The 22,723-nt window shown below is 39.9% G+C and overlaps 1 long non-coding RNA gene across 1 annotated transcript in view; it reads left to right on the top strand.

Moving 5' to 3' along the window:
- LOC306998114 overlaps nt 1-18,979 on the top strand; it is a 33,179-nt gene extending 14,200 nt beyond the window's left edge. Inside the window, exons 2-3 of the long non-coding RNA XR_013797517.1 lie at nt 13,021-13,157; nt 14,609-18,979. This is a non-coding gene — a long non-coding RNA (uncharacterized lncRNA). The remainder of the gene's footprint in view (nt 1-13,020; nt 13,158-14,608) is intronic.
- The last annotated feature ends 3,744 nt before the right edge of the window (nt 18,980-22,723 follow it).

The following is a 22,723-nucleotide window of genomic DNA, read 5'->3' as shown; positions in this document are numbered from 1 at the left end:
AAAGCAATTCGTCAAATGTCATTCATAATACGGGTTAGACAATAATAATACAGAGCTGAGATTATCACAAATAAACACAATATTTTGACGCATATCTAAGTGTGGAGTGTGGAGCGCGCACTACATGGCACGGAGGCGCGGGCGTGAACACTTGCATTTTCCTATTAACAGTGAAACAACTTAATATAGCCTACTCTATAATTTCTGGTCATACAGAAAATAATTATACATGATTTGTAACTACTTTTATTTGTGTAAACAATAACAAGAAAATGTTGTGCTTTTGTAAAATAAAATAAAACAATCAGGCGCGTTTTCATGATCTCCGTGAACTGGAGCGCGAGAACTGAAACAAAATAGCCTATATAGCTAAAGCTTGAAATGTCCACTTTAAAACGAACAAATTCGAATCGAAAGCTAATACATTTTGTTCTGATTAAGTAATCCGTATGAAAGGTGCATTTCTCTCTAAAAGAGCATCTGCTTAACAGCGGAGATGGAGATGTTTTTAGCCGAGTTAGAAAACAATAGTAATGGCTCTTCTTATTCAGCACTGCGGGAAAATGTAAATTCCAGGTTCTAATTTGGCCTTAGAAAACCAGTAAAATCAACAAGTTTTCCATATTAATTTGTGAATATTTTACATGTTTAATAAAGGGGAAAAAAGTCATAAAACAAACATCTGAAAATTCGTCGATATTTACTTTTTTGCGCAGCAGTTGGTGTAGCCAGTTCAAATTAAAATTGTGGTGTTCAACTTTGCGTTTTAAAAAGACAACCGTTTATTTTTCGTTTTCAAATTACGGGTTTAAAAAGGAAAAAACGAATGGACACAAAAGTAGCCTACATGGATCGTTTGGAATAGGAGACAGAGTTCTTTATTAAATTCATAAAAGAAACAATAATTAGCCTAGAGGAATACTGGATTCTAAACTTCAAAGAAATGCCACAATCAAAACCTCAGAGCAGAAATGAGGGCGAAACACCCAGAAACTCCTTATATTTCGTTTGGAATATAAGGGTCTTTCCCTGCCATTAATGCTTGGATAACACGTACGTCTCCCTCCATTAAAAATAATAATGTCTAATGCGGTGGCTGTGAGATTATATAAACCAACGTCCGCTGCCGTGATTTTTGGAATGACTTTATCGCGAGAGAAAAAAGGACGTTTTAGTCGCATAACATCGGTTAATGGAAACGCCGTCATTTCGCAATAGTTTTGTATCGATATTTAGATAAAAGCGCAAAACATTTGCGCAAATCTGTAATGGAAACGCGGCTAGTGAAACGCGTCTGAAAATGAACTGCAACTCAGCGAATACTTGTCACTCAGGAACGAGAGATTTGTCTTTATGAAGCTAGAATTTTCTTCTTTTAAATGAAGTAATTTATATAAAAAACAAATATTCTCAGTTTATGTAATCCGTTTGAAACCAAGGAGAGGTACAGTTTTTCGTTCTCCCTTCATTTTTAATGAGACCGTCACGCCCCTGGTGCTATTCACATGGTAATAGGTGATCTATATGCATCGCACACGCCATTAAAATATAATGTCTACTGTCTAGTATTTAGAAAGTATCAGATTTTACCGGAGGCTGAAATATATCTGCACTAAATCATATTTACACCTAAGCAGATATTCGTAAATAAGCTACATTACGCATAAGGCAGTATTTTTAGCATGATAATCAGTGTCATAAGCTAATCAAAACGGAAATATATTTAATATACAAATATGTTTAGAGAGCAATATCACATTGAAACAGTTTACACTTGACCATATACAAATAATATATTGTATTGATATTGTAAGGCAATCTTTCCTGTAAGATGTCAAAAACTAGCCAAAACTAAGCAAAATATAGTCTGAAAATTCATATGAGTTCTGTATAATAAAAAAAAAAACATTAAACAACTTACTCAGAACTTGTATCCTCGGCGGGATCAATTCGCTCTTGAAAATGCAGCCTTCCTTTGCAGAAGTTGCAATCTTCCTCTAAAGAAAAGGTGAATTCTTCCTCGCTGTCCAGAATCATCTGAAGGGCGTCTTTACCGGAGAAACGTGCCATCCTCAAAACGCAATGAACTATTGTATCAGTGAATCTGACGAAGAAACTTGTATAACAAGTTTGTGTGATGTATAACACATTTACAAGTGATGAATAGTTTACACTTTAGATTAGGGGATGCAGAAAGTGTTATAAATGATTTATTCATGTGTTTACACATTTATAACAGGTGTTGAACACTGTAGTGTGTACTGCAGTGTAAGTGCTGACTGGTGAGGGTATAGACAGCTGTCTTTTCTAAACACATGGAGTCTTTAACCACTGTGCACATGATGTGAGCAAAACATACCAAATAATTTAACATCATTTGTAAATAATTAGTTAATCATTTACTAATCACTTGTAAATTACTTGTAATATAATTTACAAAACATACATAAAATGTTAGGATATCACTTGCTAATAATTTATGAATGTTTTGGAAATGATTAGTTCATCTAACCATGTGACTTACATAATAAATGTATATAATAAAAGTAATAAATGACTTACAACTGAACGTTATTATAAAGTGTTACCAAAAATGCAAAATACTGTAAACAAACAACACTGTATTTTTTACTTTGCATATTTACTATAAAAGGTACCTGGCATTGAGGGCGGCGTGAATAGATTATGCTGTCAATAGATTATGCAGTTTCTTGATTTGGTTTAATCTGTCCTGCTTAATTTTACTTAATTTTGCGTCGCTTTTAGCAGTTTGTTTTGTTGGTTTATTTTGTATTTTGTTATTTTGCTACACATCAAAGCTATATTCTTTGGTTTTATGCATTGTGATGGATAATTAAGGAAATTTGGCCTTTGCGTTTCCTCATATTTGCTCCCGTTAAACAGGAAGTCATGGCTGGATAATTTCATGTTCCTAGTTTCCCTGGTGTGCTAAAAATAGTTCATATGAAGGACACACACACACACACACACACACACACACACGTTATTCCTAAAATAATTATAATTAGAAGACTTCTGGTTTGATTCCCACAAGTCTTTGAATTTAATTATACTTATACGTCGGTAAATTAGGGAATGAACTTGCGCTCGCGGGGCTGGTTCAGTGAAAAGAGGAGGCGTGTTCCGGCGGAAACGTTCCCTGGTGCTATTTTGCAGTTTTAGAAAACAATTCCACCACTGACCAGGAAAAACCTAGTCTAAAGACAGTGGCGCGTTGTGCGTTAGTCATATGCTATTTTAAGGGCACATGCTTGGCCATTATGTAGTGTGTGAACAACGCGCATACACTTTGATTCTATAATCTAAACAGACAAAGCAGTTTTCATTTTTGCAAATCATACATTATTTCAAGAAAAATATTGACACACGAGGGAAATCATTGTTGTCCATGAAGATGTGAAAAAATAGGTATAAATCTAGTTTACATTAACCCTAACCCTAACCACACCTATGAATAATGAAGGTTATTCATTATGTGGTTTGGAGTGGTGGACACTAGTATTGGTGTCTTGGAGTGATGTGAATTACACGTTGAGAGTGGTTTGGAGTGTTTTTCACCTTAAACACAGAGTTTTTTTTATTAACTGACTGCCTAGACGACTTCAGCTTTGGGAGATTTTTCTTTGTATAACAGTTCAAACATTGTGCCAAATGAACTCATTGAAGGATGATTTTGCCCGAAAATAGTTTTTTTTATTATAAAAGTCTTCAATTATAGCAAAGGACCAAATTGAAAATATCAGTAGCTGTTTGTTAGGAGGTTTCTCCTTTTCTTTTTCTCCTTCCCTCAATCCCAATCCTGAACCTAATCCTAACCCCAGTCCTAATCCTGAACCTAATCCCAACCCCAGTCCTAATTCGGATGCCTATCCTAACCCCAGTCCTAACCCTGAACCCTATCCTAAACCCAATCCTAATCTTAAACCCTTCCTTAAACCCGATCCACTTACCTCTGGGGAAAACAGGCCTGGGGGTACCCCTCTTGGATTGGAGTTGAGGAACAGGTTTCAGACCTGTATAGCTGAAATACATCCAGCCTTTTCCACACACAATCTAAATGGCAGTTTGAGTTCCCAACCCAATTTTGAACTCAACCTGTTGGAGGACTTTAATATAGGGGGTACAAGTGAAGGGGAGGAAGTTTTACCTGGTGTAAGGGAGGAAATGGTTCCACAGTCCAACGTGGCGGTGATTCTCTCAGAGTCACAATTCCGAGTGGAGGAGGAAGTAGAACTTCCCTTGGAGAGGGGAACCTCCTCAAATCTGGATGATGACATGGTTGATACTAGAGTACCTCGATTTAGGAAACCTACCCGTCACTGTAATACATATCAAAAAATGGTACAATGGAGAGTAGAGATTAAACAACCTATTCTAATAATAGGGGACTCCAACCTGTCTAGGATTCCAAAAATTGAACATCCTCTGATTCAGATAGACAGTTTTCCTGGAGCTCAGATTCTCTATTTGAAGGAGATACTGGGCAAATTAGATCCTTGCTTGAGAGTTCAAAAAGTCCTCCTTTCAATTGGCATTAATAATTGCCTTAGGAAAAACAAGTTAGCTACTATGCAGGGGCAGTTTCGACAGTTAATGTCAAGAGCCAGAGGTATTTTTCCTCGGGCGGAGATCTGGGTTCCTCGGATCCAAATTTCAACCCAACTCCCATTGGAGGTACGAACCCTAGTAAGGGAGGTAAACCTCTTCTTGGAGGACAATTTTAGAACCTTGGGAGGGATTGAGGAAGACCAGTTTCAAGTGAACCAGAGGGACTTGATCCATTGGACAGCTGGCACAGCAACTAAAATAATGCACAATTGGATGTCTCAGTTAAACTTCAAATAGGGGGACCTAGGAATGTTATACAGCCCCTTTCAAATATCTTAAATCTTTCACTTAATTTCTCCCTTTCCGAGGTTGAGGAAAGGATACTAGAGAGAGGACTTTTTTACATCCCTACACCGTCTGGGGTGGACAGTAGGGAACTTCGCAGGGATCTCCACTTATACCATAGAAAGCTGAAACTTTTGGATCATTTTGCTTATGCTATGGATTTCTCTCGTGAGCCGTTTGTCAACCCCTCTTCCTGGGAGCCTGGATGGGATTCGATATCAGAACCCATTAAACAGCTAATCAGGCAAGATAGACGTGCTTTCGAGATAATTTTTTTCCATGGGGAGAGGAGTAGTAATCTGTCAATGGAGGAAAAAAAGGCGCTTAATCATTTAAAATCCAACCATGATATCATAATAAAACCTGCGGATAAGGGTTTGAAAATTGTGATAATGGATAAAAGTCAATATTTGACCGAAGCTCACAGACAATTAAACAATACAACACATTACTTACCTTTGACTGGCTCTCTCCAGTTGGAGACCCAGAAGAAGATTCGGGAAATTGTCAGCGACCTGTATGAAAAGAAGAGAATAACAGCTAAACAGAAATATTATCTCTTCGGGAAAAACCCCCCACAGCCCAGGAAATTGTATCTCCTACCCAAGATTCATAAGTCTCCGGAGGTTTGGACGATTCCGAACCAGGTTCCTTCTGGACGACCGATTGTATCGGACTGTGGGAGCGAATCATACAGGATTGCGGCTTTTATTGATTCCTTATTGATTCCTTCCTGAACCCCTTATCACAAAAACATGACAGTTATGTCAAGGACACCTTCAACTTTGTAGCTAAGATAAAACGGATAATAGTGCCACCTGGCGGTATGCTTTTCACCATTGACATGGATTCGCTCTATACCAATATAGATACCCGTTTGGGCCTTAAGGCAGTCCAGGAGATCTTTGTGAATTACCCCGACCCTACCAGACCGGATGAGGCTCTCCTTACCTTATTGGAACTGGGTCTTACTAGAAATGACTTCCAATTCGATTCCAAACAGTATCTCCAAATTTCGGGTACAGCAATGGGGAAGAAATTCACCCCCGCGTATGCCAATATATATATGGCAAATTGGGAGACAACGGTGTTCTCTAAATGCCATAAATTACCCAGGGTGTATATACGATATTTGGACGACATTTTTGGTGTTTGGAACCATTCGGAGAGGGAATTTTTTAATTTTATTACGATTCTGAACGAACATCATGCCTCGATCTCAGTCAAATACAACGGGATAAAATCGAGTTCCTGGATACGGAAGTATATATTACTAGGGGAGATAGTGGGGAGGGTACTCTGGGAACGAGGGTTCATTTTAAACCCACCGATACCCACGTGCTGCTGCATAAGACCAGCTATCACCCGAAACACACCTACAAGGGAATTGTGAAATCACAATTAATGAGATACAATAGAATTTGCACAGTAGCTGAGGATGTTAGGTTGGCAACTCAGACCCTCTTCCAAGCCCTTAGACATCGGGGTTACAGTAGAACCTTCCTCAGAACCATAAAGGTGGAGGTACAACAACTTTTCCAACAAGGTTTGAAATTTGGAGAACAAAATCGTGAGGACCATTTGGTCCCTTTCATCTCGACCTTTTCCTCTGCCTCTCTAGCATTCAATTCCAAATTAAAAACTAATTTCCAGAGAATACAGGATCGTTGGGAACCACTTACCCCTTTAAAAGTATAGCAACTTTCAGACGAAATTAAAATTTGAAAGATTTACTGGTACATTCCTCTTTGGGTGGTAGACCTAAAAAAGACAAATACAGTGGGTTTCTTAAATGCACCAATTTTATTGAAAAAATAAACGTACTCACCTACTCACTACTCACCGCTCTTGCAGGTAGAGCCCTGCACGGGCCTCAAATCTAGGCCCTAGCCCGGCCCTGGCCCGAGACGCTCAGGCCCTAGCCCGGCCCGTGTCCGACAGCTCATCATAATTATCAGCCCGAGTCCGACCCGAGCCCGTTTTTATTTTTTTTTATTTTTTTCAATACACAGCTGTAGCCTGGCCTAGGGCAAACTAGCTATTTGCAGCCATTAAAATATGTCCGTTTTGTTAGTTATGTTTCTTTTCATTTCTTTATTAAGTTAATTTAGACAAATGTTCGGTTTCTTTTTGTTTTTTTATTGACGACCAAGCAGCCGACAGCGAGTTAAAGATGTTTGATCCATTTAGCCTCTCAAATCAACACTTTACTTGGCTACAATAAAATCCATAAAACACCTTAAGCATATCACACACAGACAGTTATAGTTTAAACGTTTATTATAATTTTTTAAAAGTCGAGGCAAACTGCTCTGCTGCTCACAGTCACAACAGCGCTCGCAAACGAAATGAGCTATAGACAATCTAAACAAATCAAATAAATGGCATTAAATTAAAAACAGACATGCAGATTATCTTACCTCAAAAATCAAGTCTTCGCTACAGAACATGGCCATTCTTATGTCCAATAGTTTCCAACAGACTAATGAAAATAAAGTCGTTTTCAAACGAAAACCAACAAGACAGCCCCTAACATGGCTAAGAATGGTTTCTTACAGAGCATCGTGAAGAAAAATCACAGCATCCACAATGGAAGGTTTTAATCCAGTCGTACTTTTTTCTTTAACTATTCCAGCTGCGCTGAAGTCACGCTCGCTATACTTCTGCTGCTGGCGGGGGACACTAAAAACGGAGTGAGCCGGCCGCGCGAATCTTGGGTTGCAGGGCTCTACTTGCAGGCCCTGGGGTTGCAGTCATCCAACCTGGTCTACTGTATCGAGTGTAAAGTCTGTAACAGATTATATGTTGGTCAAACCAAAAACACACTGTTGGAAAGACTAAAACAACATCTGCGCTCGATCAATGGGACCAGGAGGGGGACTCACCTTTATGAGCATTTTAGAACTCATGGGAGCACCAACTTGTCCATCATGGGGATAGAAGCGGGATCCTGGTGGTCTGATAAACAGAGATAGATGAGGGAGAGACAGTGGATCAAAAAACTGAATACGGTGTATCCCCACGGTCTCAATCAAGTATAGTAGGTTTGAACCTTAAGTGGGGTTACTTATTTATTAAAACGTTGAATTTTCCGGGTAGAGGGAGATACACCATCCTTGGTTTAATTGATGGGTGACAAAAATGTATATATTATATATATATTTTAAATGTTGATGGTATATTCCCACATGAATTAACCCAGGAATCAACTTCCCCATATATATCCATATGGATCCATATATATAAAAAGTGTGCTATACTTACCTTCTCTAATTTTGATCAGACAGATTCTATCGTGAATCGCCAGATTCTTCGATAACCTTTTGACCATAAGAAACCTTTAAAAGAAACGAAAGATAGTATTAAAATCAATTTACATATAACGGTGAAATGACATATAATACTTACCCAAGATGAAAACCTGAAAAAAGGAAGAAAGGAAAAAGGGAAAATGAGCATTGAAGAGGGGACCGATAAAACCGCTCCATCGGCTTAACGGACAATTAGCGGTGAACGATCTAGGACGATGTGCGAGCCCGTGCTTTCCGGCTCTTTTAAGGGAGCTGGAGTTTCTTTACCCCTAACCTAACCCTAACCACACCTATGAATAATGAAGCTACTTCAGACCAACCCAATTTAGATTTGCGTCGGGCTCAAGAGTCATTTATCCCGCCGAGATAATAGCAACAGCGCCCGAGATCCGCCCACAAAGTTACTTGAGTTTCGCGTTTGATACTTGCGTTTCAGATCGTTAAAATAGGGCCCATAGTCTATCTGAGTTTACATCTTAGGTTATGTTAGATGTGTTTGATAAATTGTCAGTTAAATAGAACAGACTGGGATATAGTATGAATCTGAGGTTTACACATGACTTAACACAATTATTGACACCCTATTTTTGCATTCACCATAAGCCAAAACAAAAATTATTTGAAATGTATAGAGAAAGTTTAATCCATTGCAGTCAAAACTAACATCTATGAATCTCTAAAGATCTCTATAATCTTCACAGCATGCCTGCACATTAATACATGGTTATTTACATGTGGCTGGTCAATTTATTCTGTGAACTGTGATAATTTGAGCAAAGTCTTGACTGTGAGGGGCTCCTCATTAAGTAACACAACTCTTGAACCTCTTACCTGTCAGTTCTACCCTGACTGAACTGAAATCTGCCTTCAGTGAAACAGGATACATGGAGGAAACACCAGAACTCAAACAGTCAACCACAGACATTTGAATGGCCAAAGTGAATACCAATTTAGTTCAAGGAATTCGATGCAAACAATGCTACAGAACAGATACAACTGTACTGAATAATTTTTAAAGTCATATTTTCCACAGACTTAGTGCAAATAATGTCCCATGTAAACAGCTTAGCGCAAGTTTTCTGTACACATGCAACGGGCACAGGCGTAATGGTGACTTCAAATTTAAATGTTTAATACTCCCCAAAGCTTACAAGTTCCACTCATGTTCAAAGGCAGTGAGGGTCTTTATACATACAGAGAGGGCTGCTGTCAACTCTGACTTTTGACAATCATATTTATTTTCTTCAGTTCTTGGAAACTGTTCACAAATGATATTTGCTCACCCCCTCTTCAGTGTACACCTTACTAAACACCATGTAGAATTACCACACTGCTGAAGGCCAAAGCCAGTCCAGAAGCCACTGCAGGTCTGATTTGTTTTGGCTGGGCTCCGCTCTGACATGCCTGGGAAGGGCAAGGAAAGGAAATGGGTGGACCAGCAACTCTCATCTCCCCCAGAGAAGGCCTGCGTGAAGCCAATGAGAAAGAGAGTGTTTTTTCTCTCTCTACTCTGAGCTTGTAATACTGAGCCTGGGCCCATCTGGATCTAATAACCTAGCCCAAACTGCTGCCCGATGAATTTGGACTAGATTGCCAGCCCCACTCAGGGAGCGATGCATGGAGTGTGGTCACACTCGGTCAGAGGAACAAATAGGGAACATGCCATGTATGTCAGCTCCATGGCCCCCAAGCAATTTGTTCTCTCAACAGTGATGAGCACCAAAAGCAGGCCCTTAAGCACACCCTTGGGTCTTGTGGTGGATATAAGGCCTGATGACTGTAATGATGCGGGTTTGCCAATGGCGGGCAGTGGAGTGGTGTATCTCAATCTTTAATGAAAGCACAGTGAAATGTTAAATGTTATCGGACTCATAATACTGCTTTGTTGAAAGAAGTTTCTCAAAAAAATCTTTAAAGTTACCTCAACATTATTCTTCAGATTATTATTATGCATCTAAAATTATTTGCATTATACCCTCATACTAAGTGGTATCTGTATCAGTATCTGAAATATCTACATTGGTTGCCATAGTTATGACCACAACATTAAGTATCAACATAGCATTAAGTTACTTTCCTTTACAACAACTGAGTTAGCTGTCCCTGTGGAAAGAGAGAACGTCTCGGGTTACTTGACTCTAACCCTGTTGCCTGAAAAAGCGGGAACAAGATGCTGCGCTGATTAACACTATGTAAAAACATCTTTGTTTGACTGGTTGTGAATACGTGTGGCAAACACGCCAAATAAATAACCTTAAATAACATGCAAACGTCAGAGGCTAAAAATAGACGTGTGACAGGTGCGCTCATCAGGTCACTTTGTCTGAAGAACACCCCGAACACGGCCCCCAGTGTGGCAATGAAGCGCAGCATCTCATTCCCGCTTTTTCAGGGAACAGGGTTACAGTCAATCCCAACGTCTCCTGGTCTCTGCTTTGACGAAGGAAAAAGTTTCCTACACATGTCAGTCACTCTTTTATTACAGTCTATGGTCCGTCAGCGCGGCATCGCTCGTCAAGTTCGTAGAGAGCTTTATTATTCAGTCCATTTTAAATTCTGATTTTGGCCGCATCTCAAATGGGTTAAACCATAGATATATTACCTATAAAGTTCAAGTAAATGCGCTATAAATCCGCGCTCATTCAAGGATGTGTATTTAACGTTATTGTATGGACGGAGAAAGCACCGACACCTGCAGGATTTCATCTGACAGCACATAAGCATGTTATAATCTGTTCCAGAGCAACTGTACCGCAGAACGAGTGTAGCCTCTATATCTATAGACTTTTTAAAATCTAAAAACTCCAAAAAGCAACTGTAGCAGGACGGTCTATCGCCCCTCCCACTCGTAATTGTTTAATGTTTGGCCAATGGCCCGGCACCCAGTGTGAATAAGAGCATAGCCTACCTGCTATTTTGGCATGCGTCATCGTCCGCGGTCATGACGTCATCCATGTGCCCTGCTGCTGGTTGATCGAGTGCACGGCAAACTGTGTTGCCGCTCGTAAAAGCTCACCGAAGCTGCTGGCCTCTGGCAGTGCTGTAGGCCGGTCTGGGTGCTGTTGGGAGAGTTGTATGTGGACATTTGAGACAGGTAAGAGGCATTTGCGCGCGACAGCGCTTTGTAAACTTTGTTGCTTGACCCAGCGATTAGTCTGATTAACCCGTATGCCCACTGTAGTGTAGATCTGTCTGCGTTGGTGAGCGTTGTCGGAGGCATTCGGCCCTATTCCTCGCATATTGATCCCGGGACAGCGTGCTCCGTTGTGAGTATAGAGTCACTGTTAGAGCATGAAGTTAAGGGGGAAGAACGCTCAGTGTAACACCCTCTGCTTTGTTTTTAGGCATGCGACAAGGACAATATCGCCATTCTGAACGAGAGTTATCTGCCTGGTGCTTCATTGTGGAGCCTGTTTGCGCTGTGCCTTACCAGCTGCTGTTCTGCTTTTGTGCTGTTCTGCTTTTGTGCTGTTCTGTTTTTGTTCTGTTTGGCGCGGTTTCACGCCAGGTGAATGGTTCTAAGTGAATCGTTTCCAGTGAATCATCTGAGGGAACTGTTTGTGAGAAACCCTTCAAGTAATCCATTCTAAGTGAATCGTTTCCAGTGAATCATCCGAGCGAACTGTTTTGTGAGAAACCCTTCAAGTAACATTCTGAGTGAATCATTGCCAGTGAACTGTTTCGGCGAACCGCATCAGGTGAATCGTTTCAAACTAACTAGTTCCACTGACGGTGACTTGTAACCGTGGTATGTTTTGAGTTTATTTTGTCTTCTTTTTGTTTATTACTTTGATTTATGTTAAGGAGGGAGTGTTTTTTGTAATTTGTATTTGTTTCCGACTCAATTGTTGTGTTGGTGAATTTATATATTATTTTTGGTTGACTTATGCTGCTGAAATTGTGATCTTTGGTTATAGAGCTTTTCTTATTCTTTTGGGTATTTGATTTGTGACGACCAGGGGTGCGTTTCCCGTACAACTATATAGCTCACTGCTTAACTACCATAGTATGATGCATCGTTGGAGAAATCAACTAGCTCGTCACGACTGTTTCCCGAAACCATATGTCGCAAAGTACCGTTCAACCACGCTGGTTTATGACGTCTCGCACGTGGTGGACTAATAAATTATTTTAATTAATCTGTTTGAGATCGAATTAACGCTAGATTTTGTCATATAAGTTACAGACATGGCATCTGAAGACCATTTCTAATTTTTCTCAGTTATTTTGCTTTATTACCAGACTCAATATTAGGCTCGTTCTTACATAGTAGAGCGCGTTCGCACATGCGCAGTCTTCAAAAACGGTGTTTTAAATCTCTTGACAAACTAAAAGACGTAAATTACATTTGTATGTATTCTAAATAAATAACACGGGTTGTACTGAATGTCAGCTTGCTTATTTTGCTAAAGATAAGGATTTATTCAGTCTACATCTCATGTAAACTAGAAACTATGCTTCTAACCACAGCTCGAGAGCAGTCGTTCCAACCACACAAGTTTGCGATGCTGTTTGCGAACGTTCGTTGGAACGATGGTTTCGGGAAACACCAAATCGTTGAACTATGCTGATAACGACGGAACTTGCGACCATAGTTGACTAACGATGCTTTCGGGAAACGCACCCCAGATCGGGACCAAGGAGTTGGTCCCCTCCTGAAATTGTAAACCAATATCATTTTGTTTATATATCATTTTGTTTACATATTATTTTGGTTATATATATCATTTTTGTTTACATATTATTTTGTTTACATATCACTGGTTACTGTATCTTTCCTTTTGTTTGTTGGCAGGTCCTGGGCGCCCGGGGGCAGACGAGTGACCAAATTTGGTGGTGGTGTCCTCACGGTGTGCCGTGGTCTTCTCTGACATGAGTCGTTGAGTGTGCTGTGCTGGTGTGTGTGCACTGAGTAGAGTAATTTCCAAAAAGGTGATATCCTGAGACTGCCCCTGGATGTGCCCAGGTCCCCCCACAGCCAACATTAGGATTTAGTAAATTGAAGTTATTGCTGGTCAACACCTTTTAATGATAAATGTCTTTTAACAATTAATGAAATAAACGTACATATCTTTTTGCAATTCATCTGTGTCTCTGACTCAACGTGATTAGGACCTGTGCATGCCTTCTACATTAGAGGTACCGTTAGATTCCTGGGGTGAAATTCCCCAGGTGGCATAGTCGAAAGTAGGTAAATTAGAACTGCCTGAGCGAACACCGCTTTGCCACACAACGAAATTGGCAGACATCCATTAGTGCATGTTCACAGAGGAAAACAACTGAAATACAGCACTGGTTGTTCTCTCGAACGATACTCGGCGACAACGACGTGGGCGAAGTAATGGGTGTATTAAATTGTATGAAATAATCCCGAAAAAAAGCACAAACACGGCAGAGATGGCAAGTTCAGCAGCTGGAATTTGCTGAGGTGAAGTGACGGCTAACAGCAGACAAACGGCTTGCATTGACATCAGCGGCAATCCACCAGTCACTCAAGTGGCCACGCCCTTAATTATGCAGAACTTCAAGGCTTAATATAATTTAAACGGATGAGTTATAAAAAAATTCACCCCCCTCACAGTTTTCATGAAGGGCAAAATTAGCTGTATAAAACAAAACCACTTCGAGTACCAGGCTGTAAACATGTTTTTTTCTGCTGTAAACTTGGGCATTTCAACTTGGGGGAGAAACAGATTTGACTCACTTCTGCAATTAGTCTCAAAGCGGCCAGTCGATGAATTGCAGTTTAGTTCACTTCCGTGTTGGTTTCAAGAGAGAGACAGGGAGGTTGCCGCTTGGCAAGAACTGACACACTGCACTGATATGAAAGGCAAACAGGGCCAAAAGTCTTTAAACGAAACGTGTGAATTTTGACCGCGTTAACGCAGCAATTTTTACGTGTTTCTTTTGTATGCGTAGACACGCACATTCTGGTCGTGTTAAGGCATCAGATGTCGTCGTGTTACTTTAGTATGCGTAAAGACGCACAGTTTTACCATGTTAAGACGACCAATTTGAACGTTTTTCTCGATGCGTACATTCTGGCCATGTTCGAACTTGTAATATTTTTTTAAAGCAGACTTACCTTTAGATTTACCCACATATTAATCATTTAGTTTATTGTGGCCTTGTTCTACTGATATCTTAAGTGCTAGAGTAAATTAATAAATGTTACATTGTAAATTAAGTAAATGCTATGATCCATAATATAAATGATAATTTATCTAAATGGGTTATTAAATGTTATTGGCCTATCATTTTCAAAAGTATATAACTTACACAGCATATATTTAAAACTGAACACACATATCTTTAGTATTTTTTTTAATTTGGTGTTTAGTTGGTTGTATAGTTTATTTATGCAGTCTCTGTGTTGTTTCCAGGATCATCATATTGGCTGCTGCAGACTGATGAGTGCTATAATAAAATTTTCTCTCGCGCGCCCGCGCCTTTGAGTTCTTAAAAGCCCAGGTGAGTAAGAATCAGTCAACAAACACGGTGAGTAATGTCTTCTCCTGTTATTGTCACCTGCACTTCATGTCACATGTTTACCATAGCCTTCTCTGTCGGCAATATAGGATTTATATGTGATAAATGCAAGGAGACAGTCAGGCTGACGGAGAAGATTTCAGAACTAGAGACACGCATCCAAACTTTAATCGAGAATAGTAAGAAGAGTGCTAGAGCTTTAGATACTATTTTGGATGCGCCTAGCCTAGTTAATTCTTTACATGAGTCGGTTCCGGCTGAAGTAGAGCCCGTGCAGCAGGGCAGATGGGTGACAGTGAGAGATCGCTCTAGTCGCGGATCAAAAAAACACTTTTCCGTTCCGATAACAAATCGATTTGCCCCGCTCAGTGAAACACCCACTGAGAATTATTCTGATTGTGCCCTGGTAATTGGCGATTCTATTACACGGAACGTGAAAATAGAGACACCAGCCACCATAGTCACATGTTTGCCGGGAGCCAGAGCGCCTGACATCAAAGCAAATTTGAAAGTGCTGGCTAATGCTAAACGTAAATTCTCTAAGATTATTATTCACGTCGGCACTAATGATGTTCGACTCCGCCAGTCGGAGATCACCAAAATTAATATTAAAGAGGTGTGTGAACTTGCAAGTACGATGTCAAGCACTGTAATTTGCTCTGGCCCCCTTCCTGTTCGCCGGAGTGATGAGATAGTAGATTGTGTTCACTCAATGGCTGGCTGTCTGGATGGTGTCCACGAAATAATATAGAATTAATAGACAATTGGAAAAGTTTTTGGGGCAAACCTGACCTGTTGAAAAGAGATGGTATTCATCCCTCCTGGGATGGTGCTGCTCTTCTCTCTAGTAATTTGGCTCATAGTCTTAGAGATAAAACATGACAATCTGGGCCTCAGGTCAGGAAGCAGACAGACTGGCTTAACCGACCGTCTGCTAGCGGCCTCACGTCACCAAGGTCAGATAAATCCCATCACATAGAGCCTCTTTCACCTAGATATCATCATATAGAGACTGTGTCTGTTCCCCGAACTTGGAAATCCAAAATATGTTCAAACCCATCTAAGGTTAAAAATTTAATTGATCTTCAACAAATAAAAAACAGATATAATACAAATGAGCAAATGATAAAGCTTGGGTTGCTGAATATTCAATCTCTTACTTCAAAAGCGCTGATAGTTAATGATATGATTACAGATTATAACCTAGATGTGCTGTGTTTAACAGAAACCTGGCTAAAACCAAACGATTACATTGCTTTAAATGAGTCAACCCCACAAGATTACGGTTATAAACATGAACCTCGTCTGAAACGCAAAGGAGGAGGTGTTGCTTTAATTTATAGTAATATTTTCAAAACCACTAAGAAATCTAGTTGTAAATATAATTCTTTTGAAGTGTTGGTGCTTAATGTAAAAATATATAGTGTAAACGATAAATCACGTTTGAAAATTCTGCTGGCTACTGTATACAGGCCACCAGGGCACCATACAGACTTTATAAAAGAATTTGCGGACTTTCTATCAGAATTAGTATTGGCTGCAGATAAAGTACTAATTGTTGGTGACTTTAATATACACATAGATAATGAAAAAGATGCATTGGGATTGGCATTTAAAGACATTATAAACTCAATTGGAGTTAGACAACACGTGTCAGGACCGACTCATTGCCGTAATCATACTCTAGATCTAATACTATCACATGGAATAGATGTTGATGCCGTTGAAATACTGCAACAGAGCGATGACATCTCAGATCACTATCTAGTCTCGTGTAAATTACATTTAGCCAAGGCTGCAAAGCCGACTCCGTGTTATAAATATGTTAGACCTATCACTTCTGCCACTAAAGATTGCTTTATCAATAATCTTCCTAATCAGTTTTATCATCTCAGCATCCCGGATAGCTTAGAAGAACTTGATATTGCAACAGAAACTTTTAACTCTCTCTTTTCCAGCACTTTAGACACAGTTGCTCCGCTGCGCTTAAAGAAGATTAAAGAACATAGTCCAACGCCGTGGCACAACGAGCACACTCAGGCCCTTAAGAGAGCAGCCAGAAAAATGGAGCGCAACTGGAAGTAAACAAAACTAGAGGTGTTTCGGATTTTATGGAAGGAGAGCTCGATTGCTTACAGAGAGGCTTTAAAAGCTGCTAGATCTGCTTATTTTTCAACCCTATTAGAAGAAAATAAACATAATCCTAGGTATTTATTTGAAACAGTGGCTAAACTAACGAAAAAGAAAGCTTCAAGCCCAGAAGTTTCCAAGCAACACAGCAGTAATGATTTTATGAACTTCTTCACTTATAAGATCGATAATATCAGGGACAAAATTATAACTATGCAACCGTCTAATACAGTATCGCATCAGGAAGTGCATTCTGAGGGAAAATTTGATTCATTCATTGCTATAGGAGAGGAAGAATTTTGCAAACTCGTCAAATCATCTAAATCGACAACGTGCATGTTAGACCCTATACCGACTAAGCTGCTGAAAGAGATGCTTCCAGATGTCATAGATCCTCTTCTTAATATCATTAATTCATCTTTGTCTCTAGGATACGTACCAAAAACCTTTAAGCTAGCTATGATTAAACCGCTTGTTAAAAAACAGCAACTTGATCCTACAAAACTAGTCAATTACAGGCCGATCTCTAATCTGCCATTTCTGTCAAAGATATTAGAAAAAGCAGTATCCTCACAACTGTGTTCTTTTCTTGAAAGAAATGATATCTGCGAGGATTTTCAGTCCGGATTTAGACCGTACCATAGTACCGAGACAGCTCTCGTTAGAGTCACATGCTACCATTAGGAGATATCATTAGGAAACATGGAATTAGCTTTCACTGTTATGCCGACGATACTCAGCTGTATATTTCTTCAAAACCTAACGAAACCTACCAATTCACAAAATTAACGGAATGCATAGCTGATATAAAAAATTGGATGACTAGTAATTTCCTACTACTAAATTCAGAAAAAACAGAGATTCTAATTATTGGACAAAAAACTTCCACACGTAATAACCTAGAGTACTGTCTAACACTTGATGGCTGCTCTGTTAAGTCTTCGTCGTCGGTTAGGAACCTGGGTGTGCTCTTTGATACCAATCTTTCATTTGAAAGTCATGTGTCTAGTATCTGTAAAACCGCTTTCTTCCATCTTAAAAATATATCTAAATTACGTCATATGCTCTCAATGAATAATGCAGAACAATTAGTTCATGCGTTCATGACCTCAAGGCTAGATTATTGTAATGCTCTACTGGGTGGTTGCCCTGCACGCTTAATAAACAAACTACAGCTAGTTCAAAACGCAGCAGCTCGAGTTCTTACTAGAACCAGGAAGTATGACCATATTAGCCCTGTTCTGTCAACACTGCATTGGCTGCCTATTAAACATCGTATAAATTTTAAAATATTGCTGATCACTTACAAAGCACTAAATGGTTTAGCTCCGCAGTACTTGAGCGAGCTCTTAACGCATTATAGTCCTTCACGTCTACTGCGATCTCAAAATTCCGGCCAGTTAATAATACCTAGAATATCAAAATCGACTGCTGGCGGTAGATCCTTTTCCTACTTAGCACCAAAACTTTGGAACAGTCTTCCTACCATTGTCCGGGAAGCAGACACACTCTGTCAGTTCAAATCTAGACTAAAAACACATCTCTTCGGCCTAGCATACACATAACACATTATAGACTTATATAATTAGGCTGCATAGTTTAGAACAGCCGGGACCGGGAACACTTCCCGTAATACTGATGTACTTGGTACATCATAAGAAGGATGGCGTCTACGCTAATATTAGTCTCTCTGTCTATCCCGAGGTTTACTGCTGTCCACCGGAACCAGGCCGTATCCAGATCTGATGAAGGACCAGCGCCAGGACACGACGACGACGCCGCTGACCTGAAGTGTCAACCAGTCTCTCCTCCTCTCCACTCCGACTTCAACCAACCGGAACTGGACAAATACTCTGATTCATTCTGAACTTCATACACTGTTCACTCATTGGCCAGAGGAGAACTGGCCCCCGACTGAGCCTGGGTTCTCCCAAGGTTTTTTTCTCCATTCTGTCACCTGATGGAGTTTTGGTTCCTTGCCGCTGTTGCCTTACCTTCTGGCTTGCTTAGTTGGGGACATTTAATATTCAACAATATTATAGATCTGCCTTAAAGGTGGACGATGATGAAATTATTTTTTGTATTATTTTCATGTTATCACTGTGAAGCTGCTTTGATACAAACTGTATTGTAAAAAGCGCTATATAAATAAAGATGACTTGACTTGACTTGACTACAGAATACTAACAAACAGATTTCCAGGTATTTCTTTTCTTTTATTCCAAATTATTATTATTATTATTTTTGTTGTTGTTGTTGTTGCTTGCATTAAAATAATTATATATATATATATATATATATATATATATATACACACATATTTATGTGTGTGTATATATATTTGTATTTATGTGTGTGTATATAGACCCTTTTACAGCCCACGTGATCAAATATTTTTGGCAACGGAAGTGGTGTTGTTCCTCACTGGCTCTAACGTGTTAGCAACTCCGAAAGTTTATCAAAATGGTTTCCCAGCATCATAATGCCTGGTTGTTGCGTCTACGGTTGCTCTAATCGATATTCCACCAAGGGGCTTAAGTTTTATAGGATTCCGACAGGATTACGGCCGTTTCAGAAGAACCGGCGGCACCTGTGGCTGCAGGCGATTAAATGTGTTGATTGGAGCGAGGACATAATAAAAAATGCACTTGACACGCTGCTGATTCTCGCCATACTTCCGTTGCCAATATGCAAGGCTGTATGTTTTAAGACATCAGTAATAGCAATAGTAACACTTCTTAACATACAAGAACATTCTGCATTACTGTAAGTCATCATTTAAACCTCTTGATTAACCTTAGGATTATTATTTAGAAATACCATTCTAAATACCAATCAAGTACCTTAACACAATAGAACAAGTACATGTGGTTTTCAACCTTTTTTTTTTCACAATCATGTTGTCTTTTGACTTCACTACTTTATGAAGTCTTTCATCCACACTGGTGGTTTAACAACTCTTTCACTCCTCCTGAGAGTGACTGGGCGATTTTGAGCAGGCAGATTTGATCCCTGAACACTTTTTTCAGTTTGATCTGGGAATTTAGTCAGTCTCAGTCCATTCCATTTCTTTCCATCGCTAAGCAAGAATGAACTTGGTCCGATTTTTTCATGAATCGACAAAGTTAAGGTATACTTAGGGCTTCCTTTAGGAACATGACCTGGCTTTCGATTCTTACTTGTTCCCCGACCTTGAAAGAAACAGGTTTGGCTCTCCTCTTACTGTCTGTGTATTTCTTACTTTTCTCCTGTCTTTCCTTGACAGCATCTCGTACACCAGCACATTTATCACTTTTCCCCCTCACAGGAAAAATGTCTACCTTCGTTCTCATTTTTCGGTTTTGCAAAAGTTCAGATGGGGATACACCGGTAGTAGCATGAGGAGTAGCACGGCAACTCTGAAGAAACTCAACTACTGACGGTCTCCAAGCTTTTCTCTTTTGTTCCGCAGATAAGATACACTCTTTCAGTACTCTGTTCCAGCGTTCAACTGCACCATTTCCTTGTGGATGATACACACTTGTACGCAGGTGTATACCACGTTCAGAAAGGAAATCCGAAAAAGCTGAAGATAGAAACTGAGGTCCATTGTCCGTAACAACAACAAAAGGGTTTCCTTCTCGTGCAAACACAGAGTGTAAGAAAGAAGTAACAACCTCAGTAGTGACATGTGAAGAAAAAGCAACGTCTGGCCACTTGCTGTAATAGTCACCAATGAAATTGCGAAACGGCAACCTGAGGCAGCATGTCCGAACGGTCCGACAATATCAAGACCCAGTTTTTTGCCAAGGTCCATCCGGCAAATCTACAGGCTGTAATGGAGAAGGAGGTGTCTTTGCAGATTTATCATTGAGTTGACAAGTAAGACATTTTGAAATCACTGAGTGAACTAATGCATCCATTTTCGGCCACCAGTACAGTTCACGTAGCCTTTGTTTGGTTCATACCAAACCTTGGTGTGTTTCGTGAGCCAGCTTAACCAGGGTTGAATGAAGAGAAACAGGAACAACGACACGATGTTCACCTCGCATGATCAATCCGTTGTATACGGACAATTCATCCCGAATGAAAAAGAATGATGATAGAGCTGGGTCTACATCCTTCTTGTTGTGTGGCCAGCCATTCAGTATTTGCATTCGAAGTAAACTCAGCTCAGAACAAGATTCTGAAGCGTTTGTGAAATCCTCTATGGATACTGAAGCTAACCCTGCAAGGACTGCGGCAACCATTTCTGGTTCTTCAATGTGCTCAGTCGTCACTGATAAGGGTATTCTTGACAAGCAATCTGCAGCCTGATTTTGAGCACCAGGGCGGTATTCAATGTCATACGAAAAACACAGCAACCGGGCTGACCACCTCCCTCACCACCTGACCACCAACCGGGCTAAAGCCTCTTTTTCCACTGTAGAGTATTTTCTCTCTGCCGCTCTAAGCGTACGTGAAGCAAAAGCGACAGTGCGTTCAACACCATCTGCATGGAGTTGTGTCAGTACTCCCCCAAGACCATAGTCTGAAGCATCAGTTGACACGATCGTAGGAAGAACAGGGTCAAAAAGTGCAAGCACTGGGCTTTCCACCAGTACAGCTTTCAGTTTGTTAAAGCATCGGTCTGCTTTGCAGTCCATTCGAACAAAGTTTCAGAAGCATTTCTCAGCAGAGCACGTAATGGTTCCACCTCCGTGGTAAAGTTTGGGAAGAATTTACTGTACCACGAGATCAATCCAAGGAACGAACGAAGAGAAGATAAGTCGTGTGGAGTAGGAGCATCGACTATAGCTTCGATGTGAGCAGTATCTGGTAAGATTCCTTTTTTTAAGATCACGCGACCCAGGAATTTGAGCGAAGTCTTGTTGAATGTGCATTTCTGCATGTTCAGTGTCAAACTAGCATCTGCCAATTTCTGAATGACAGTGTAAAGAGTTTTTTCATGTTCAATCTGTGAAGCAGCGTAAACTATTATATCGTCCAAATAGTTTCTTACACCTGGAACACCTTTTAGCACCGTCTCCATCATTTTCTGGAAAGCTGAAGGAGCAGAAGCTAATCCGTAAGGAACACGACGGAATCTGAAAAGACCCTCATGCGTAATGAAGGCAAGTCACGGCTGTTAGCATGTAAGGGTAGTTGATGGTACGCGCATGTTAAATCAATAGTCGAAAATACAGCTGCACCCCTCAACTCACTCAACAGTTCACCCATATGGGGTAATGGGTGTTTGTCAACTAGTAGTGCTTTGTTCGGTTCACGAAGATCAACACAAAGTCTAATTTTTCCTCCTTTCTTTGTAGTGACTACTATTGGCGAAACCCAGGGGGAAGTAGGGCTGCACGATATATCGAAATTATCTAAATATCGCAAATGTGCATATTGCGATATGCATATCGCAATGGTTTGCGATAAATTAATAATTTGAATAATACTTCAAAAAGTTATTTATAGTCAAAGTTTTAGGTCGACGCAGATAGAATCTGACGCAGATGTTAGTTGTGATATGCATGGTTAATTCAGGTAGTTATAAAGCATTTAGTAGTGGTTAGTTAACTATTTTTGTGAGCTCATCTAAAGTGAGGACTATTTATGCCTTATAAAGCATTTATAAAGGAGATTTAAAGGGAGATTTAAAGGCTAAGTTATCTTCTAAACAGAAAAAGGAAACGAACACAACACAGTGATACAGAACATAGAAATAGTTATTTCACGATGCAAAAAATAAAACTGTACATTTGACATAAAATGAAAAATAAATCTCTGCAATGTTATAGAAAATAAAAATTCCTGTGCATCTCCAGAAAACATAACTGTGCAGTAAAATTAAACTAGGACTCTGCAGTCGCATATAAAAATAAATTTCTGTAGTGTAAACAACAATTTACCAGTGC

The sequence above is a fragment of the Phoxinus phoxinus genome, assembly GCF_949152265.1.
Source record: "Phoxinus phoxinus genome assembly, chromosome: 5".
In the NCBI taxonomy this organism is placed as follows: Eukaryota; Metazoa; Chordata; class Actinopteri; order Cypriniformes; family Leuciscidae; genus Phoxinus; species Phoxinus phoxinus.
The sequence above is the reverse complement of the archived record's forward strand: the minus strand, read 5'-3'. Positions and strand labels throughout refer to the sequence as shown.